Source organism: Carettochelys insculpta, chromosome 6 (assembly GCF_033958435.1).
Source record: "Carettochelys insculpta isolate YL-2023 chromosome 6, ASM3395843v1, whole genome shotgun sequence".
NCBI lineage: Eukaryota > Metazoa > Chordata > Testudines > Carettochelyidae > Carettochelys > Carettochelys insculpta.
Window position 1 is genome coordinate 92,070,939 of NC_134142.1, and position 9,776 is coordinate 92,080,714.

Here is a 9,776-nt window from a genome sequence, read left to right on the forward strand (position 1 = left end):
TGTGAGGAAAAAACAATAATAAATGTTATGCAGCATGAGCACCCAAACAAATTGAGTAGAGTGGACACCCTCTCTCTAGTGGTGACACAGAGGCTAGCCTACCTGCTTAGGTCTCTAGTAACCACACAGCCAGAGTCCCCAGCATCCATGCTCAACTCCTACCCAAGTTCTGCTTTGCTTCATATGCCCTGACTTACTGGTTTTGCTATAGGGTGCATAAGGAACAATTACTGCAATACCCAGGGAGGCCTGTTCCTTTGCCTTTTCAGGATTACAATGAATCATTTCACACAACGAGTTGCATTTTTGGCATGCGAGGTGAAGGGGATGACTTAGGCAGGGGTGAGGGAGTGATTCAGCATTGTTTCATCAACAGCCAGTGTAGGCCAGTGGTATCCAACAGGAATTCAAAGACCCACACTGAAAGGTCCTGCCAGCCAGGCCCACTGTGCTGCAGACAGAGAACTTCTTTGGCCCGGCCTGCCTCCTGTGCGGGCTGTTAGCCAGTTACCAGTCAAGCAGGCTGGTTAAGTCTAATGCTAACCAGATAAATGAGTAACCACTTACATCCCTAGTACACATAGCACTGTAAATCTGGGGCTAGTACCATTGATATTAGCAGACCCTGAGGTCATTAACCTGAGGTTTGAGCATCTACATTCATTTGTAACCCCAGGTTAGGAAATGTTGAACCCTGGTTCCCAGCCTGTAGCTCCAAGGTCTATATTGTTGAAACCCAGAGCTGTATTACAAAGTCACAAACTTAAAGTACAGATCCTACGCTTCAGAGTGACACAGTATCACAGGAAACCTCTGTGCAGACAAGCAAGACCAGCACTAAAGCAGAGCTCTCTCCTACAGAATTACGGATAGCTCAGTAACAACTGTAGTTTGAGTGCAAAATTCAACACTAAAGGGATTCAATCATTTTGTTCTGTGGGCAAAATACAGATCATTTGTCCAAAAATTACAGCACTTTGAGTAAGGAATTAATTTTCTGAGCATTCACAAGTAAAACTCTTAATTAGCTTAGGAATGAAAATATGTTAAATGGATCCTTCAGAAATTTAGCTGTCAAGACTTTTTGCGTTCAATCATATGAGACAGTAATAAATTCTCAAACTATCCCTTATAATTAAAACTCACTGAAGACTTGCTCCACCACTGTATTTGAATATTTTCTTTTAGGATTAGCCATGATTCCCTGACCTCCTCCCAGTTTTTCTTCAAACTAAAGCATACAGTGAACTCCATTAGAATTCCAAAGCACTGCCCTTTTTCAAAATGACTGCCATTTCCCATTGTTTGCAGAGGACTGAGTCACAGTTCCTCCCCGCCTCCCCCAAGCTGGTAGCCATTTTGAGAAGGGTTACGCATTGTTCTCAGAATATTCTCTGATGTTATCTGTGCCTTTAGTCCCATCTACAGACTTGGAGCTGGAAGCCATTTTGAAACAAGACACCTCTGCATGATGACCTTTACTGAAAACACAGCAAACAGAGACATTGAGTGGAAATATCTTTTGAAAGTTCCACGCTGCAGCAAATCACCTCAACTGATAAGGCAGGAGGGAAGAGGGAAGCTAGGGTGTGCATATGCACAGGATTATATGGGAGATGGAGAAAGGAGAGGAAAACTGCTGTGCACCTAAGGGAGGTGTGAGACTTGAGAAGACAGTGACGAAGGGAAGAGTTAGGTGGAGAGACCAGATTTGCATTGCTCTGGCAAAACAAAGCAGCTGTAAACCCTGACTAATTTGAGCAGCTGCTGCGCTGTTTCTGGAGGGTACCAATTAATTTAGTTGTAAAAATTACATATGATCTAATGCTAACAATTTGTATTTTCTATTGATTAGAAATATTATACAGTAAAGCTTAGGCTATGTCTAGACTGGAGAGTGGGTGCAGGCAGTCCAAACAATGCGTCTGCTTTTCTGAGACCACTCTCAGAAAAGTGGACGCTCTCTGCCGACATCCTTGGTATACCTCGTGCCACGAGGTAGAAGCGATGTCCCTGCAGAGGGGCTTTTCTTGACATTTGGCCCCATGTGGACAGGCCAAATGTTGGGAAAGTCTCTCCTGACAGAACTGTCTGCAAAAGATATGCAAATTGTGCACTGCAATTTGCATATCTTTTGCTGACAGTTCCCCGCAGTCTAGACACAGTCTGAGTTTGTTCAGGATTCACATATTAGACCATGGTGGCTCATGACATAGTTTCTATAAACCCCACTCATTCCTTGCATCTGCCATTCCTCTCAGGAGCTCCCTTCATATCATCTTCCCATCTCCCCCTATTCCAGGGATGCCTTTCAACCCTGTGTCAGGGGTTCTGTGCACCCTATCACTCCACAGTGTTCAAAGCCTCCAGGTCAGCCACTGTTATCCTCCATCCCTCAAATTCTCATCCAACTTCAGGGAGGACGGGTGGTGCTGTGCCGGAGATATTGGTGTAATGGAATGCATTGAAATGCTCCTATTATGTGTAAACAGTTGTACTGCTGGATGAAGCAAAATGGCCTTACTAGCCAGATGCAAAGAGCTCCATGCATCTCCCCTACCCCCTTTGGCCCCCTCCACTTAAGCCCGGATCCAGGACAGACCCAGCCATGTCACAGATATGTTTTTATAGTGTAGACATGCATTTAGTCACTCAGAGAACAATAAGAAGTCCTGTGGCACCTTACAGACTAACAGATATTTTGGAGCATAACTTTCGTGGGCAAAGACCTGCTTCATCAGATGCATGATTTAGTCACTCATTCACCTTAAGCACATCTTTTCCCCTCTAGCTCTGACCTGTCAGTGTCTGTCATGAGTTATTCTAGTCACTGCTGTTAGCAGCTGCATTTGTTGTGGCACAGGAGTGGGAAATGATCCATTCATAAAAGCCAAGTGGCAGCTGTGATGTCTGTAATGTGATGAATGTGGCACTAGAGTGAATCACGCGGTCATTTAATACTAGACTGGACAAAACATAAGTCAGTATACGTAAAGATACCTGCTTCGGCAGGAGCTTGGTCTATATAGATGCAATAGGTCTTGGCCACCTCTGCTATGTGAGTATCTCAGAGTTGTTTGTGGAATATGGTATTGAGGAAACTTGTAGGAGAGTCTCAAGTACCAGAGCCAAAAGGAGGCAAAGAATCTGGGATTCATTTGTTACTCATTACATGGGTCTTTGTTGTACATTTTAAATTAATAGAACAGTAACACTGAAAACTATGACAATGTTACACCTTGCAACAGTAGTTCCCTCCTCTGCAGCGTCTGCCCTCTTTGCAGTGGCACATACCCTTGTGGCTGGTGAGCAGTATGGCTGGATGGAGGCATCTCTCTGCATGATTTTGCCTAGATTCTTGTGTCTGGAACCATATTCCCCTTGGGATCTCAGGGTATCTGTACGATAGCAGGGCAATACTTCCTACACGTGACACCCTTCTATTGCCATTTCTTTCTGCTGGAGGGGAAAAGCTGTCTGGTTTTCCTAAGTATTTGAAACCACCATATTTTGGGACTACGTTGAATCCTCTTTGAAACTCTTCTGTAGATCTGTATTTACTTTCCTATCATTCCCTCTTCATTATAGAAGTACCAGCTGCATATCCAGAGCTAAGGCTGAATACAGTTTTGCATTTAGACCAGAGATATAACCACTTTGTTATATATGAAGAATACAATGCAAAATTATAGCCCTTCATCTCACAGTGACAACATGGGGAAAGGGGGAGGTAATGGAGGAAAAAGTGTTTAGAAATAAGTGAATTTAATTGGTGACTGCACACTTGGAGGCACTGATCATAATCCTGTGGCTATTGCATGGCATCATTTTAGGGCAGGGTGCCTCCGCTGTGCACAGCCACACCTTAACATGGTTGCATTTCTCTTTACTATAATCTGAAGTTTGAATGTCCTGGATATTGAGGAGACCCTGTTTTGAGGAGAAGTGCAGCATACCTGGCCCACATTACCTTAATTATGTGTGTTCAAAGATAATGAATAAATGGGCAGAAAGAGAGTTGACTGAGCCCTGGAAGCTGACTGTAGACAGAGGCTAAAAGAAGAGAAATAGGAGTGGAAGCTAAGAATGATCAAGCCTGAGAATTTAAGAGGGGGTGAAGATAAGGTCCTGGAAGCACATGACAAACATTTCTCAAAGCAAATAGATACATGACCCTGGAAAATGAAACAGAAGCGTAAATGAAATTCCAGGAATCCTGTCCAGGGAGATCTTTTAAAGTCAGCTAATATAAATTATGGTGGTTATGTAATAGCCCTTTCAGGGAACAAAAAATGAAACTGTGCTGTGGAAGTTTCATATATATTCTTAATGGAGAACATGTAGATTCCCACTGGTACCTAGCAGGGAACCTGTTATATTTTCACTCGGGATTTAAAAAAAAAAGTTTTTATAACCTCAAAGTAACCCCACTGAAAGGCTCTGTCTACACTACAGCAATCTATTGTCAGAAGTTACTGTCGGAAGATATCTTCCAACAAAACTTCGGTCAGTAGATTGCAGCAGATGAAAGCAGATCTCTCTGTCTCTGCTCTGTTGACAGAGAGTGGCCAGATTGCCTGGCATCTTTCCTGACAGAACGGCCAACTGTAAGCACAACAGACAGGGCTGCCCGGTGACCAGGAAGCTCTGTCTGTGAAGACAGGGCCACCCAGAGCGTTCACATGGCTTTTTTGTCAACAGATTCTGTCAAGAAAGGTGTTCTGCCTCATGGGGGAGAGGCAGAAGTCTGTCGACGAAAATACCAGGTTCTGTCAACAGCATGTCAACAGAACACATTTTTAGTGCGGACGCTCCACAAGTTTTGTCAACAAATCTGGGGTTTTGCCAACAAAATTCTCTAGTGTAGCCATAGCCAAAATGTTCTCTGAAAGCACAAGCAGTAAAGGCTTATATCTCATGTTAAGAATATATACCCAGGCTTATTAGGATTTAAATGCTTCCTTGTTTTACTGTTTGTATCCATTTTTCCTTTCAAGAGCAACAATTCAATACATAATCAGGTGCAAAAAATTACACAACATGAAAGAGACTGGGATAGAGCTGGGGGGAGTGCGGCCGAGCCTGCCCCTGCAGGAGCCCTGCAGCTGCACTGAGAAAGAGGAGGAGACAAAGGGGAGCAGTGTGGGGAGGTGGCAGCTGTGGCTGAACTGTGGGCTCTGAGGCGAGTTAAGCGTGCGGGCGGCTGGGGGAGGTTGTGGCACAGAGGGCTTAAGCCTGGAGAGTGAGGGGGGGAGGTTGGGGCTCAGAGGAATTAAGCTTAGGGACAGGGAAGGGAGGCTGGGGTTCAGGGGGTTAATCCAGAGGATGGGGGGAAGGTTTGTGAGATGAGGGGTAAAACCTGGGGACGGGACAGATTTGGGGGCTGAGGTGGATAAAGTCTGGAGGTGGACTTTAACCTTCTAACCAGTACAAATCAATGTGTGCGCTGTTCTTAAAATAGGGGTGACAAAAAGTACAGTTTGATGTTATTTGTCAAGGACTGACTCGTATTCACGTGCACTGCAGCTCTTGAAGAATTGATTTTGTAACTGAATTTGAAAAAATGGCTCTTCTCACTGTTGCGGTTGCAGACCCCTGTACTAGTACTTCCCTGGTGTCACTTTGTATTATACACATGTGCTATATCACACTATCTGCACCCGCCGTTGTATACCAAATTTCATCTCGGATATTTCTATGGTGCTTTCACCACAGAATCTGGCATTAATTGATTTATTTTCACCCACAAGGCTGCTGTGAGATGGGCTTATTAGCCTCATTGTACCACTGGAGAATAGAAACAGAAATTAAGATCCCCTAAGTGTGCACTAATTTTGGATGCTCATCTTTAGATGATGAGAGCCTGACTTCATTGTTTTTACAGGGCAAGAAGTAGTAGTCGATAACATGTTCTACATCCAAGGTGTAATGCCTGTACCCAGGAAAGAGCTATCTCTTTAAAGCCCCAAGGAGGGCTGTAGAATGAGTTATGTCTAGATCATTGTTGCTAGGCTGCCTTAGCACTCCAGAATCAGAAGCTTCTAGAACTGGGTGTGGTAGTTGTGAGGCCTGCAGACAGGGCAGCTGGTGTTCTAGGGCCACCTGTCCTGTGTGAGCTGGGAGAAGCTGAGCTCAGGAGGAGAAAGCAGGTAGGTTTTCCTCACTCTAAAGCACTTTGCAGCAGGTGGTGATGATGATGTTAACTGTCTAACAGGGAACATGGGCAGTGGTAATGGGGAAATTCTCAATCTTTGTATGTTCTTGTAACAGGGTTCCCTTTCAACCTGTATAGTTGTCACTCAGTCAATTCTGTTAGCTGGCTATCTAGCAATGAACCACAGTGGAAGAAAGTCTACATAGATTCCAACTCAGGATGGTCCAGACTCAGCAAATTGTACATATTTTGTGATCAAAGACAATCACTGAGACTTATGTGAACTAAACCTTAGCTTTTGAGATCTCTCAGTTTCTTACTGCGTGGACTGAACAGTTCAAGTTTTACTTTTGTTTTCTCTTGGTCTGTTTTTATTGCACCTGTGAAGACAATGTCTATGAGTTTTAAACTATTTATCAAAATTAATTATTGTTTCTTCATCATAAGATTTTTATAAAGTTATTTGATTCAATTAATTTATTTAGTTCCTTTTGGGACTGGAATGTGAGGAGACTGTGCAGTCCTTGCTGAACATCCTTAGAGTCTGAGCTATGGGTCTGCAGCTACTTTTCTATGGGAACTGGGGTTTTGTTTTGTTTTTTAAGGCACAGGAGAAGTGCAGTGAAGTACCCACTCAAGGTTACAAAAGCACAGATCAGTTTACTTCTGTTTCAGCTGGTACTTTTGCAAATTAGACCCCAAGTATGTCATGCTGAGCACACAGTAAATGAGGAATAGGCAATGTCCATCTAAGAGAAAATTGATGTAAGTGACTTGCCCATCATCACACAGAAAGTCTGTGGCAGAGGCTGCGAGCTAATCCAATTCTCCAGGGCAATATCTTGTTACTTGAACTCTGAGATCATCCTTGCTTGTGACAAATGCCTTCCTTTCTCACCACACACCTTCCAGCTGCTGCAATAAACAAAGCAGTTTACTGCTGAAAACAGCCTCCTTTGCAGCCTTAATTCTTCTGAGAGTGCAGTCCAGCCTGTGGGAAAAATAGTCTTCAGTTCTAGGAACACACATGATTCTCATGCATTCAAGGGAGCCTTGACTTTGGCATTTCCAAGTGCAGAGTGTCTGTGTGTGTGTGATTTCCATGTTGTTAAATGTAGTTTTAATATGCAGTATCCAGAGTGGGGCAAGTAACTGACTCGTTTTCAGTGTGCTGGCTGAATCAAAAAATAAATATTAATAAAAAATCATTTGGGTCAAACAGAAAACTCAGTCTGACCTGAAATAAAAAACTTTGTTTCTACTTTTTAATCCTTTTGAATTTGAATGAAATGGAAGTAACTTTTGAAACTAAAAGGCATTTCAAATAAAACTTTATTTAGAAATTTTTAAAGTAAAACTTTCCAATGTTTTCAGATTTTTTTTCCTGTCTGAAAGAATTTGGCAAACTAGATATGAGTTAAAACCTTGTGGTTGACTTGAATCAGCATATCTCAGTGGAAGGTTCTTTTTGCCGGGGGTTCAAGAGGGGGCAGTGCCCAGCTCTAATAATATCCTAATAATAAATAATTGGTATTTTCAGTCTGCTTTTTATCCTGTTGACTCTTAGGGAGTCCCAGTTTAAGTCATCTGCCAGTGTCGGGCCTTTCTGTGCAGCACAGGCCTTTACCATGTGACTGAATAGAGGAACTGATAGTAACAGGAGGCTGTGATCTGCTATGTGCACAAGCCACTAAAAAGAATGATAAAATAATTTACCAGTGGGTTTCACCACTTCTGTGATCCATCTCCCCCACCTCTGCATCTATTGATCCCACTTGTCAAACGTCCAGGTCTTTCCTTCTCCACCTAGTGACCTTGCACCTGCCCCACTGTCCTCCAAACCCTCCCACCATCCCAGCTCCTAGCTACCCTGTGCTCAGAGTGCCTGTCTCCCTTTCCTCAGCTCTGATCTTTCACCCCTTCCATCCCCAGCCCCTGTCTCACTTCGCCTCTGCTCTTCTTTAACTTCTCCTATCCCTTTTACTGTATCCCTCCTGGGCTTCACCTTCTATCCTTATGCTCCTATTACTCCTCTCTACTAATTTGTCATCCATCTTGGTTCAGGGTAACTCCCCAACTCCAGACTACCCAGACCCACTGTGGGGTAGATACTGAGTACTCTTAGAAACCATAGGTTGATGCTTATTGACATGCTCTGAGAATCTGACACTCTCTGCTCCTGTGCTATGGGAAGCTAATGCTTCTAGCCATCCCTTCTACAACAGTGCACTTCTTCCCACATTGTGGTGCCGCTCTGGTTCAGTGAGCCTTAAAACTGGACTTACACTGTAGAAGAAAAAGCTCAGTGGCTGGGGAAAAAAATGGCTTTGAGAATTAATCTTATACTGCCACCTGCAGGCACAACGGGAGAATCTGAAAATTGCAGAAAAACTCTGCTTTCAGGATCCTAATGCTGTGAAAGAATTTATTTGAGACAAGACACAGGCTTCTACATCAGCCTCTTTTTTTTCTGAGAGTCTCATTTTGCCCCCATCTATGGACAAGGAAAATAGATTTGGACCATGCAGAATTAATTGTGTGTAAGACACTTGGAGCGAAATTAACCTTCTGGCTGGTTCTCTGTGCCACAGAATGGCACAAGTGGATTGGCTATTATGGTCTGCTGCTTGTAGGGCTCTGCTCCCCTTGCATACTTACAGAAGAACATCTATACTGAGTCAGACCAATGGTGTATGTAAACCAGTATGCTTTCTTTGCCAGAGGCCTCTGCCAGATGCTTCAAGAGGGCATGAACAAAGTAGGGCAACTCTGAGTGGTCCAAGCCTCACTTCTGACAATCAAATATTTAGGGACGTGCAGAGTGTTGGATTGAGCCTTGGCAAATAGCTATTGCTGAACCTATCCTCCATGAATTTATCTTCTTCTTTTAAAAATGCAGAAATACTTTTGGCCTGTCCTTCACTACATCTCTTGGCAACAGGTGTGTGCCTAAGAGAGAGATTTGCTTTTGTTTGGTTTTTAAATCTGCTGCTTAGTAATATCATTGGGTGACCTCTAGTTCTTGCATTATGTGCAGGGGTGAATTCTCATATACCATACTATGTGTGATTTTATTGACCTTTATCATATCTCCTGATCCCTCCTCCTTAGTCATTTCTTTTGTTAATTGGACAGCCAAAGGTTTATTTTTTTAAAATCTCTCCACATAGGGAGGCTATATCATACCCCAAATCACTCTTATTGCTCTTGCCTATACTTTTTTCCAAGCCTAGTATCTATATAGTTTTCACATGTGGTGTCCAGAAGTAAACGCTATATTCAAGGTGAGGGCATACTATGGATTTATATAGTGTGAACAAAAATGTCGTATTGCAATATCCCTTTTCTAATGGTTCCTAACATTTCTTTTTCAGCTCTTTTGACTGCCATGGCATATTGAGCAGAAGTTTCAAGGCACTCTCTGTGGTGGCTTCCAGATTTCTCTTTTGAGTGGTAGCAGCTAAGTTAGATCCCATCATTACATATGCATCATTGGGATTGTGCTTTCCAACATTCATTACTTTGTACTTATCACCACTCAGCTCCATCAGCAATTTGTTTGCCAATCATGCAGTTCAGTGAGATCCCTTTGGTCCTATCTGTGGGCCTCTTACTTCTACTT